At 43.7% G+C, this 13,118-nt stretch overlaps 1 pseudogene; it reads right to left on the bottom strand.

Annotated features, from left to right (window-relative positions):
* Positions 1–5,220: 5,220 nt before the first annotated feature.
* LOC131293365 (uncharacterized) lies at positions 5,221–5,797 on the bottom strand (annotated as a pseudogene).
* Positions 5,798–13,118: the final 7,321 nt, after the last annotated feature.

Raw genomic sequence — 13,118 nt, 5'->3', positions numbered from 1 at the left:
CATAAACATGTTTCTCGGTGTAACACCATAGGCAGGACAAACGCACATAACGTCGTGTCGTGAGCCAGACCCTTACCCTTCGCCTCGCACGTGCCATTCTCCATTCCTTCTGCCGATCGGCACGAATGTGTTTCAATAAAAAAGATTTATGGTAATGCTGATGGGGAATAATGGCGATGTGATTTCGATAATTAAAGCAGCAATTTAAGATAAACATGGTGTCCGGCTGGCGTGGTGCGGGTTGCTTTTTTACGGCGTGACAACGACCCATTCCGCACGTACTGCGCCCGATCGATCACCATCGATCGGTGCTACCGTATGGTTCGATGTTTTGCTAAATCGTAGCCTGGGTTTTGTTTTTCGATTGCCAGTGTGTTTGCAAATATGATTTCATGTGAGTAATTCGTTTACGCGTCTAATGTCTTGTGCTGGGAGTGTTGGTTTGTGAGGAAGTTTAAAGAATTATTTTTGCTGTAAAATTTAGCTGGTGTGAAATGATCTGAGGATACTTCTTCAGGTCCCTACAACAGTTTGAAATTGTTCGAGTTACAATTTGAAACACGAGGCTTTCAGACCGCCACCGGCTAACTTCAATTAGTTCGTGTCGATGTAATTTCGCTTCCACGTGAAACCGTTGGAGTCGATAATTGCCAGCGAAAGATGACGATCGGTGCTATTATTCTGTTTCTTTGCCCACAGCATAGACACACTCTCGTTGGTTTGTTTTTAAACAACTCACTCGAAACTGTTCCCGCCGGGGAAAACCTCTTTTCAACGGGATTTGCATCAGAACCACGGCCTGCGGAATTGTGGCGTAAGGAGTGAGGAAGCGATGCCGAAGGTTGTTGTCACTTGCACGTGGAGCCAATGGCAACAAATATGTTCGTTTACAGCTATTGTCCACATCACCTCGTTGTAGCCGACAGGTTAAGTCAATCGGCAAGATACCTGTAGGGATATTTGAATTGGATAATGAGTTACCGGGCTAGAGCGTTAGATGGTTGCAGCTGAAAGAAAATGGTGGTTTGTTTTCGCTTAATGAATGGTTTTACTAACAACATACTTCGGATCATATTGCCTTCCGTGCATTTTACGAAGACATTAGTTACAGCTATACTTATTAGATTTTGTGCCAAATTAGTTTCTATTTTCCAACTTCAATCGTTTCGTGTGATTTAATACAATTTTAACAAGCTTTTGTAAATCTTTTTCATTGTTTGGGTAAAAATGAATAATTTCATTTACTTTTTTGAGTATTTTTTATCAACTTTTGTGCATATTTATCTTTAATTTTGGTTCTGTTGGCTAACGATCATCACTTCAATATTTGTAACTCTGGAATAATCGTTTTATACAATTATATATTTAATGTTAAAGATAGTTCTTATGCATCTTTCTAAATTGCTTTACGAAATTACTTGCGTGAATACTGCGCTGTATGCAAAGGATGATATTAAATTAACCTTGTGAATTTCACTGTAGTAGTTGTGATATACTTGCTGTTGAAATGGCGTTTTACTATGTTTTTTTTCTAATTTTACATATAATCTGATTTTGGGTTCTAAAAGGTTTTATTATTTTGATAATTCTACTTGATGTAATTTGATGGATTAATTAATGTTAGTATTTATATACTTACTCCTATGCAAATAAAACATAAAACAAATTATATTCCGTTCCATTGAATATTGAAATTCGCCCCTTTTAATTTAGTGTATATTTGGTTACTTCAACTACCGCTCATTATGTTTTTTTTTTTTATTTACTCTTCGCCTTTTAAGAAAAATGGTGCTTTTTTAGGAGCATAAAAAAGAATTCGATGCGATTCACTAAAAGTAATCCAGACTCTCAATATTTATCTACTGCCGGATCGCATAGGGGCGGGTAATCTCTTTGCTGTAATGTGGCCGTAACTTCATCGATTTGATTGCGCTGTAACTTACCCTCCTCGGTGTTTAAATGGACCACACGCACCCAGCTTAACAGCTGCAGTCTGCAAAGTGCAGCCACTTCAGAAGCTTTTTAACACTTGCTCTCGATCTCTCAAGGGTTAACACGCAAAGCGGTCGATCCCGCACGTCCTTTGCACGGATCGTCGTAAATTCGTTTTGACGACGGCATACTATCAGCTACAAGGGATCGCTTGTCATCTCGCAATAGGGACAGCAGAAACCGTTTAATTTCGCTTTAGTTCATTTGGTTTTCACTCAGCTCGGTACGCGTTTTCGTTTTAAATGTTTCTTATCGATTTAAAAACGCACAACATTGTAAATTGCCACATGCAGCCGGCGCAAGGAGGCGTTTCAGCTTTGATCGACCATGTTAATTCCACGATTGGACAGCGATTTCTTCATTACTCGCGAAGATTGCAATCATAATCGTCGAGGAAACGATAACCAGCTGCACAGAGAGGGTCGATCCGGTTGACGAGTGGAGTTGTTTTTCCTTTACCCTCGTCCACAAGCTCCCGTGCAGCGAAAAGTGCATCGGCAACAGATTGTGTCCGTTTGGTGGCCGCGTTCAAACTGGAACACATTCCCGAGCGTCTTACTCATCGAGTCGCATGACGCACCGTACCATTTATTTACGTTCACTTGGCAAGTTCCAGTTTTCCCCCAAAGGGTGGCCACCTCGTGGAGTTGTCGATTGGCAGCCAAGATTTTTGCCGTTTGTTTTCATTTCGAAGATTGTGTATTTGTGTGTTTCTCGGTTGGCGATTTCCATTGGCGGATTGCGAAAATGGCCACGTGTGACGAATGGCGCACCCCGGAGTTGGCAACCCTTAAGCTGGGCGGGAAAGTATTGCCACACCCGCGTGGTCGAGGGCCACCAGCTGTATTTTTTCCTTTCTGCAATATTGAGGTGACCGGGTTTTGTTGCCATTTGTATAAACAACGCTAACGCCGCGCGGTCTGGGCGGGGGAGCCAAAAGTCAACCGATCCTTCATCGGGCGGCATCTATTTGCTGATACGACCCGGACGATCCGATTCCGATCTGCCGCTTCTGATCTGATGCCGACGATCGATCAGCAGCCCGAGGCGTGGTTTTTGTTTGGAGGACGCTTCTTGGAAGAAAGTCAATTACGGCGAGTTGATGAAATGTGCACTTCGTTCTGTGGAAGTGTGGAGATTATAACTGCTATAAAATGAGAACATAAAATGAATTGGAGACGCAAAATATTCCTTTCTTTGTGGGTGAAGATACTTCAAAAATTAAATAAAGATTATAAAGAAAGAGGGGGATTAAAAGTAAAGTCATTCAAAACTCAAATTCATGAAGCTAATTTTCTATAGCGTTATTTTAATTTTGATAGAATACATGATTCAATTTATAACTGGGTATGAATTAATTGCAGCAATATTGCATGATCGCTGAAAAGCGTCATAATACGCATTTTCAAAATTCCTATATCGACATCGCAAACAAATCATCAATCACTCGGTAATACTTTCTCACCACGTGAACCACGTCAGCGGGTCTGCTTCCCGGCGTCAACACATTTCATCTCGCTATCGATCGTTCGAAGGATCGCCTGCCCGTGCGGGATGTCAGATTTTCGCAAAATCACCTCGCTATGTTGGCCTCGCGCCAGCCAAAACCTGTCAAAGTTCAATCAAATTTGTCATCAATAATTACGCTGCACCTTGGCGTGTGATGCACCCCATTCTACCCATTCTCGCCAATACCGAGCGCATAAGATTATTTGCCCGAGAATGCTCGCCAATGGTGGCGTCGCGAGCGTACAAAGACGCGGTGCGCTTCGGTATGTTGGTAGTTATTTGATCCATTTGGTTTGCCAATTAGCTCTTGGTTTATCGTTTTGAATCCTCTGTGGTAAGAGACAGTGGTACCTATCGCGAACCAACTTAACAACCGGTCGATAAACATATCGACCGATATAATGACAGTAATGGCGGAATGGTATCGCAACGCATCAAATTTATCAACCCGTAAAAACGCGTGTACAATTGCCATGGCTACCGTACAAATCGTGGGGAAAAAATCAAGCAGTTGTTAAAAAAGTCTTTAATTTGCATCGCGAACGAAACATTTTTTTTATATCGACCGATATATTTAACTACTGCCTCAACCCATCCGATATACTGAAAAGAGCTGTTGACCGTGGAAAAATTTATTTAAAAAAATGTAAAAATGTTATTCTGTGTTAATTTTTCGCTTCTTATTATTTTTTAACCACTTTAGCCCATCAAAACATGTATTTTTCTGGTGAATTTTTATTTTGTTTTAACATTTGTTTTTTTTTATTTAACCGCCTACACGCGTAGTTACTGTAGTTTTGTATTCAAATAACAATTGATTGGATTGTCGTATCGGCATGAAACTTTTAGAATGCCTAGAAATAGTAATTTTCTATCGTTTTGCTAAAAAAACGTTTTTAAACAAATTTAAATAATTTTTATTTGCCGTTGTCGGCGCATACCCCTCAAACGTTTCATATTTCTCGTGCATCGGACCAATTTTCATTTTATAGAGATGTCGGATCGATTTGAAATTTTCAGTGAAGATACTTGAAGGTGTTTCCCAAAATATTGTATAACTTTTATAATTTCAAAAATTCATTAAGTATATTAATTTGAGGTTCCAAAGAATTTCAACGATATAAAAAAATGAGTATTTTTCTTTTGTACAGTTATGCATTGTGTTCCCTGTTCTTATATAATTCACGTATTTTGTTTTTTTTCCTGCATTAGCGCCCGTACCGTTTTCGCAATTTCCGTTCACTTCCTCTTGCCAAGAACATCTCTAACTGTTACACCACTTCGCCTAAGACAAAGTTTTGTGATTGCCCAGTATTTTTCATTTGGGGCGAAACTGTGGGAAATTTGGTTTTGGTACAAAATGAATCTTATTGGCCCTGTACCACTCTAAGACAACCTTAGAATTATGGCAGGTCAAAAACTTGGTAGAAAAAAGTACGTAAATTTATAAGAAAGAAATAGAAAAATAGATATATTCGTTGCTTAATCATCCATGGTTTTAAAGGGTAAGCAGAGTCCCCTAAACAACAATAGAAAAATCATTAATATTGGGTACAAGAATGTCATATGTAAATAGACAAACCCAACAGCTTCATCGTTCGGTCACCACCGTTTCATTTTTCTTCTAAGTATGAAGATATTGGGCTTGTATTGTATTATCTACAAATAGGATCATTTGCCTGTGGTCACATATCTAGAAGATCATTATCAATAAGCATTTTATAAAGAAGTGTTAAATTTAATATTTACCATTAAAGCGTTTAAACTGTAAAACCGTTTTCTATTCAAATATTGAATTGGGATGTCGTAAAGTGCGACAATTCTGATGTGAGTTCCATAGGTGCACATCACTACACAAGCACAGGTAATTTTTTATAAAAAAATCTCCTGGCGTCTGCTTTTTCGTCGGCAGTCATATCCATGGTTATGAAATACGCTAGTTCACGTTCAATTGCCATAATAAAATCGTTACCAACACCTTGTTGGTACGACCCTTGTGCAAAAAATCGCAGTTTTGTTCTCAATTTTTCTTCCGCCGATAACCCACGCTTATGCTTATGCTAGTTCCACTTTGGCAAGGATTTCTTCAAACAGCCTCTTCGGAACTCGGTAATTGTTAATGAAGTTGAAAAAACAACATGTTAAAACAGTGGCAACGATTGTTGAGCCAATACGCTTACGTTTTATCCGATAATTCAAGCGGATCAAAATGCTTCTTCAATCGCCTACGGTACGCTGCTAGATTTATTCCCTCTTCATTCTCCGCATCTTTTAAAAAGAATAATGAATTTATCATTCTAATCTTTTGGGTGCTTCACGAACTAAAATGCTTCTCGATACGATAGAAGTCGCATTAATTGTAACGTTGTTACAAGTAAACAAACTCTAGGTTTCCATGGTAATTTGACAGACGGAGAAACTACTCGATAGGTATTTTTATGGGTTGTTATAATTTTACCGACTGCTCAGTTGAATACATTCGCGATACCAATTCGAGTAGATAAATTTATCGGTCGATATAATCAAGCGGGTTGGTAAATTTTATCGACTGCTTTCGCGATAGGTACCAGTGTTAGGCAAATTTACCACTTGACATAATATGCTCTAAATCTGTTAAACATGCCGCAATTGAGCATATTCATACGGTCCAAAAATAGTCAGAGGCTGTGCAAGAATCTAAAATTTGTGATAACTTTTGCTTTGGGGTAACAACAGTTACAAATGTTCAGAATTTGTAACGGTCGTAAAATAAAATAAAATCATCTATTTCGCGGCTTTAAGTGTAAAATAGGTCTAGAAAAACATGTAAAATATTGATCAATTTAAAAAATCTATTTTCAAGCTAGTTCCTCTCCGAGACTCGTTGCGATCGGACGCACTTTTTACAGAGCAGAGTGTTAAAAAACGTGCAAGAGCAAGCCACATCATGGCTGCTTCGAGAAGCACCCTGCGGGTGGATTTCTCGAAGCTCCCCAAAAGGCCGTCCTTGATGGAGGCCACAACCCTCGCCATGACCAAGCTGGGTCTAAGCAGCTCTTCTATCCTATCAATCCGGACGAAGCCGGCATCCCACTTCCTTCACATCCGAGTGAAGGACCAGAGCCTTGCTCTAAGAACCGTCGAGGAGAACGACGGCAAGCATTCTCTCGAATGCGACGGGAAGAAATTCCCGATTCCGATCGCAATGGTCGACAATTCCGTGGTCATCAAAATCCACGACCTGTCCGAGGACATCACGGACAGATGCATTACGGATTTCTTTGCTCGCTACGGAGAAGTCCGGTCAATCCGAGCCGGAGTATGGGCGAAGCCATACCCGTGTGCCGGAATCCCTGACGGATACCGCTACGTCACAGCGGTCTTGTCTAAGCCGGTGCCGTCATACGTCTCGATTGGAGGGGAAGAGACGCTGATAACATACCGGGGACAGCAGCAAACGTGTCGAACATGCCGTCTTGCTGCACACCATGGGATGACCTGCACCCAAGGCAGGAAACTGGTGGCTCAGAAGACGAGCGTCAACGAGAGGCTGTCGTATGCCTCAGCGGTGCAGAATGGCACCGAAAACCCTGCTCCAGCAACAGTCCCCCGGGCGAGCACACAAACCGTCCGTGCACCGACCGACCCGGTGAGCACACCGACCGTTCCGGCAAACACAATGCTCATCCCATCGAGCACACCGATCATCCCGGCGCCCGCATCGACCGTCCCGGAGAGCGCACCGGCCGTCCGCGCACCGACAGTCCCGACGAGCACATCGACCGTCGCGGCGAGCACATCGACCGTCGCGGCGAGCGCACCGGCCGGTGCTTCGAGCCTGACAATAGGCGCACCAGCAACGATCATCCCGATGCAGGCCACTAGCGTTGCGGCTAGTACACGGACCGTCCCGGCAGTAGCATCTTTCATCCGGGCAAGTGCGTTGACCGTACCGGCAGCATCGACCAGCACCAAGATGGACAACGCCGGACTTCAGGTGGACGCCGATACCTCATCGACGTTCAAAGCCCCTCGTGTCCCTTCACCTTCCGCTACATCTTCATCCCTTTCCTGGCAAACAGTGGCAGGTAAGAGAAAGACGGACGAACAGACGGACAGCGACGTGTCGTGCAAGTCTGGGGAGGAACCGATCAAGCGTAAGCCAGGTCGTCCTCCCAAAAAGACCAATGCCACGGCAGCGAAACCGACTGGGGTAATGGAAGTGGACGCATAGTAGTTTGGTGGAAATGGATGAGTTGATGACATCAGTGACGATCGCATCGATAAACATCAATGCGATATCCAATTCCACCAAACTAGATGCACTACGAACTTTCATACGTACTCTTGACACAGACATAATCTTCCTACAAGAAGTTTCTGTCAAAGACTTAGTGCTCCCTGGGTACAATGTTGTAACAAACATTGACCACACAAGGAGAGGTACAGCGATCGCCTTGCGGGTGAACCTAAAATTTTCTCACGTCGAGCGTAGCTTGGACTCACGACTAATCTGCGTCCGGCTTGAGAATTCTTCCACGCTATGCAACATTTACGCTCCTTCGGGAAGTCAAAACAGAGCTGAGCGGGAACTCTTTTTCAACCGCTCGTTGGCGTACTACCTGCGGAATGCACCGGGACCGGTCATCCTTGCAGGGGACTTCAACTGCGTGCTGAAGTCCAAGGACGCGACGGGTATGGGGAATACGAGTCTCACTTTGCAAAACTTTGTTGACAGTATGCAGTTGTGTGACAGCTGGGAGGCTCTCAAAGGAAACTTTGTAGAGTTCTCTCACATCACACGTGGTTCGGGCTCTCGCATCGATCGCTGCTACGTCTCTAAGGACATGAAGGATCAACTGCGTGCAACAGACATGCACGTATTGTCTTTCTCGGACCATAAGGCGCTCACGGTGCGCATCTGCCTTCCAAACATACCTCGGTTACGGCAAAATGGATACTGGCAACTTCGGCCACATATCTTGACAGCCGAAAACTTGGAGGAGTTTAGATGTAAGTGGAACTATTGGACAAAACAGCGAAGGAGCTTTGGCTCCTGGATGGAATGGTGGATTCATTTCGCCAAACCAAAAATAAAATCGTTCTTCCGATGGAAAACGAATGAAAAATACTCCATGTTCCGCTTGCAGCATAACATTCTCTATGCGAAGTTAGAGTCCTCATACGGTCGGTATCTTTCCAATCCGATCGAGTTGGTCAATATCAACCGTATAAAAGGAGAAATGCTACTCCTTCAGAGGCGTTTCTCTGAGGACTTTACACGGATTAAAGAAACAAGGGTGTGTGGGGAAAACCTCTCCACCTTTCAGCTTGAGAAACGAAGGCGGGAGCGCACCGTGATCACCAGACTTACGTGTGACAACAACGTTGTTTTGGACTCTCCTAAACAACTGACAGACTATATACATACGTACTACAGGGAGTTATACACCGACGAGACAACGAACGTTGACGATACTTTTGCCTGTCATCGTGTAATCCCCGAAGATTGCGAAATCAACAACGATTGCATGGATGAGATCACCTACGGTGATGTCCTTCATGCAATTGAAAAATCGAAACCTCGAAAGTCTCCTGGGCCGGATGGAATTCCGATTGAATTTTATCAGCGAACGTTTGGGATAATTTGGAGAGAAATCATATTGATTCTCAACGAGGCTCTCAACGGTCGTTTCCCGACGGCCTTTGTCGATGGGGTCATAGTGCTTGCGAGGAAAAAGGGAGATGGGTGCAAACTATCTTCGTACCGTCCGATCTCTCTGCTTAACACTGACTACAAGCTGCTTTCCAGAATTCTGAAGCTGCGGCTCGAGAAGATTATTGCGAGGTGGCAAATCATTTCACCGTCGCAGAAGTGTAGCAATAAACCCTGCAATATCTTCCAGGCTGTACTCTCTGTTAAGGAGAGAATATTCGAACTTAAACGGAAGAAGAAGTGTGCAAAACTCGTCTCTTTCGATCTCTCGCAGGCGTTTGACCGTGTTGACAGGGGCTTCCTGTTTGGAACGATGGATTCATTAGGGTTTAATCCCGCACTAGTGCGGCTTTTGAGGAAAATTGGTGAGCAATCTTCGTCCCGTGTCATTGTAAATGGATCCCTATCACCTGCCTTTCCCATCCAACGTTCCGTGCGACAAGGAGATCCCTTGTCAATGCACCTGTTCATCCTCTACCTTCACCCCCTCATCAAGAGACTCGAAGATATATGCTGCGATCAGGACGACCTGATCAACGCGTATGCTGACGACGTCTCCGTGGTGAGTACTTCCCCTTCCACAATCGAGCGGGTGAGAGCAGCAATTGAGGCCTTTGGAGTCACTTCTGGAGCGAGGTTAAACGTCCTTAAAACCACGGCTCTGGACATCGGAATGGTGACAACCGAGAACAGAATCAGCCTGCCATGGCTGCACACCGTAGAACGGCTCCGTTTACTTGGAATTCTGTTCTCTAACAGTATCCGGGAAACAGCGGGCCACAATTGGGATACTGTTATCAATCACTTTCGTCAGTTGGTATGGCTGCACAGGGTGAGAGATCTAAACCTGCTGCAAAAGGTAACGCTGCTCAACTCATTCTTGCTCCCTAAGCTATGGTTTGTTGCGTCAGTCTGTGGCCCTCGCGCAATGGACATAGCCAAGGTGACAAGTTTGATCGGATCTCTCCTATGGAACGGATCTGGGGGTATACGTGTCTCGCTCCAGCAGCTGGCCCTGCCACGAGACCGTGGGGGCTTAAACCTCCACATCCCAGCCGTGATGACAGCAGCCCTACTTACAAACCGCTATGTTGTAGAACATCAAAGCCTCCCATTTGGAGCCCAACACATCTTGTGTGCGGGAAACCCCCCAGATATTTCACCGATACCATCTACGTATCCGTGCCTTCGCAGTGTTATCCAGCAACTGGCGTACACTCCATCGGCGGTAAAAAAACAGCTATCCACCAAGGCCCTCCGCAGGTTGCAAGTGAACAGACTACCCCCAGCCAAGATTCAGTCCCATCCGAAGGCAACCTGGAAAAAGGTGTGGAACAACATACACCGAAGCAAACTAACAGCGGAGCAAAGATCCACCTTATATTTGCTCGCGAATGGCAAGATCCCGCACGGAGAGCTGCTTATGCGTATGGGACGCACGTCTTCGGCTTCCTGCATGTTCTGTGTTGAGTGTGACACCCTGGAACACATGTTCACCTCCTGCACTCGCGTTATTGCCGCCTGGGACCTGCTGCAGCAGTGCATCAGGAATGAAGCTCCAGGGTGTCAGTCGTCCTTCGAGTGTCTCCGATTCCCAGTGCTTGGGAATATAAGCATTGCGCAGCGGAAGGTTGTCCTTCGTTTGTTTGCAAACTACATCATCCACATCATTGGAAACAATGATGCTGCGATTGATGTAAATGTCCTTAAGTGTGCACTGTATTTGTGATTATAGAGTATAAGAAAATTTTGTTTGTACACCTTATCTATTTATAAAATAAATAGTTTATGTTTTATAAAAAAAAAAAAAAGCTTATGTAAACCTTCAAATTGTACTTGAATGATATTCAGTGTAACTCTGTATGACTTATTTATATGTAATTCATAATTTGGTTTGCCTGTAGCTAAAACCAATTACCTACTGTCTCGTGTTGTTCTACATCATGGCGCCTTGGTTTCTTTGGCACCAGCCTTCCATTTCCTCCCTGCTCGCTGCGGCACTTTATATTTTAATTTCCTTTTAATAGCCCCCTCGGACGGGCAATCCTTGCCCTGGCCACCCTTCGCGGCGCTCGATATCGCCACCCCTCAACCGTCTTGTCAAAGCGCGTAAAATGCGGTTGGCAAGATTAGGTTTCCGAGCCGCAGCGGCACGCTAACTGCATCAACGGATAGGCTTGTGAATGGTCAACCGACCGCCACTGGCTACCGATTATGTTTGCCTGCACTTGCGGCCGCTTATGTTGCGGGTTTTGATACACCGCTTGTCACAGAAAAGGGGCGAGGGGCGGAGACTTTTCAGGACGCCGATGCGATTTTGAGCGAAAGGGGAGCAGCAGAGGGGGAACACAGGTGGCCACCACGGTGCAGCGGGAAGCTGTTTTGCATACACGCGTGTGCCATCCGAGTATGGATTTTTATGTATGCGGTGCGGAAACTGTGTCGGTTGTTGTTGGTGGTGGAGTGTCCGTTTTGTGCTTTTAATTTATTAGCCATTATGTTGTCATCGAGTGGAAGGCAGGGGAAGTGGCGGGAGGCGATTGATATGAATGCAAATCACAGTAACATAATACCCTAATACGTTCGATTGAATAATTTGTTATCAGTTGCCTTCAATTGTTGTCGACCATTTTATTGGTTCTAAGAACAAACGTTGACTTGTTTAAAAAAAAATCTTTTGAATAACAATGAATTACTAGTGCACATTTTTACTTGCCATGGTTTTAAGCTTTTTTTAAATAGAAAATTCAATTTTATTTCTATCAAGTCGGTTTTCTTATTTATTTATTTATTTATTCATTATGGAGTTATGGGTTACAGGTGCTATGTTATATTTCATGTTTTGACAATTCATGCCATTTTTTTATAAAAGTATGTACATGAATATAAGTTGAACTCGTTTGAAGTTCAGAAATTGCTACCTACAACAATAAAAGTTGTGTTCAAAAAAAAAAAAAATACTACTTGAAGAATAACGTTAGGAATACACGTAGCGGTTACATAAACGTGAATAATTTTCGTTTGACTATTAAATTTAGGTATAGAAACCGTCTGTGTTGGACTCGGTATTAAACGCTGTTTGTGTTTGCCTTTCTAATTTTCTTTTCGTGACCAGCATACTCCTGTGCTCAGTTGAAAGTAATGTTCGTCATTGTTTCCTATCGTGGGTACTTCCTGTTTGTTACTAAAATCACTCTACGGGTTGACAGGTCGCGACAGGTTTGAAGTGTTGCCGATATCAGTAGGTCAATGGCTAAATATGTATGCTTCACCATCAAGCTCAAGCTTCGGGCGTGAATAAGTACCCGCATTTTAATAAGTGCTGTGCCTGCATGCGCGCGTCATACCGCTTATCGCCATTGCCCTGCCACGTGTTGGCTGGAAATGCGACTTTATGGACGCACTGTGTTTCGATTAAACTGTGTCGAAAGCCTGGTGGAAAGCAAAAAAACCTTGGTATACTTCTCTTCCTACGGGCGATGAGTCATCAAAGGTCAAACGTATGGCGAAGAAGCGATAAAGAAAAACCAACTCTAATACAAAGCCACAGACCTGCCTCCCAGAATATATGTTTCCTTCGAGCGAAAAACTTTCAATTTCGTTACGTTGGTGTTGAGATCAATTAGAGCAATTTTAGAAGGGGTTTAAAAATAAGTGCATGATCTTGCTAAATATAGCCTTACCCTGTTGATCGGTCAATCCCTGCTGGCGCGGCTGGTTAAGTGGCACTTCATTGTATTTTACACGATTTAATGTCCATCGGGATTAAAACGGACACGCCAACATGGCAACAGAACAGAAAAGATAGCAAGCACCGGTTGCATCGACCGAGCCGGTTGGGAAAACCGAATCAATCGGTGGGTAAACATTTCGGTTCTGAAGGGGTAGCATCACCGAACGTTGTGTTCTTGGGTGGTGAGAA

This window comes from Anopheles ziemanni, chromosome 2 (assembly GCF_943734765.1).
Source record: "Anopheles ziemanni chromosome 2, idAnoZiCoDA_A2_x.2, whole genome shotgun sequence".
In the NCBI taxonomy this organism is placed as follows: Eukaryota; Metazoa; Arthropoda; class Insecta; order Diptera; family Culicidae; genus Anopheles; species Anopheles ziemanni.
The sequence above is the reverse complement of the archived record's forward strand: the minus strand, read 5'-3'. Positions and strand labels throughout refer to the sequence as shown.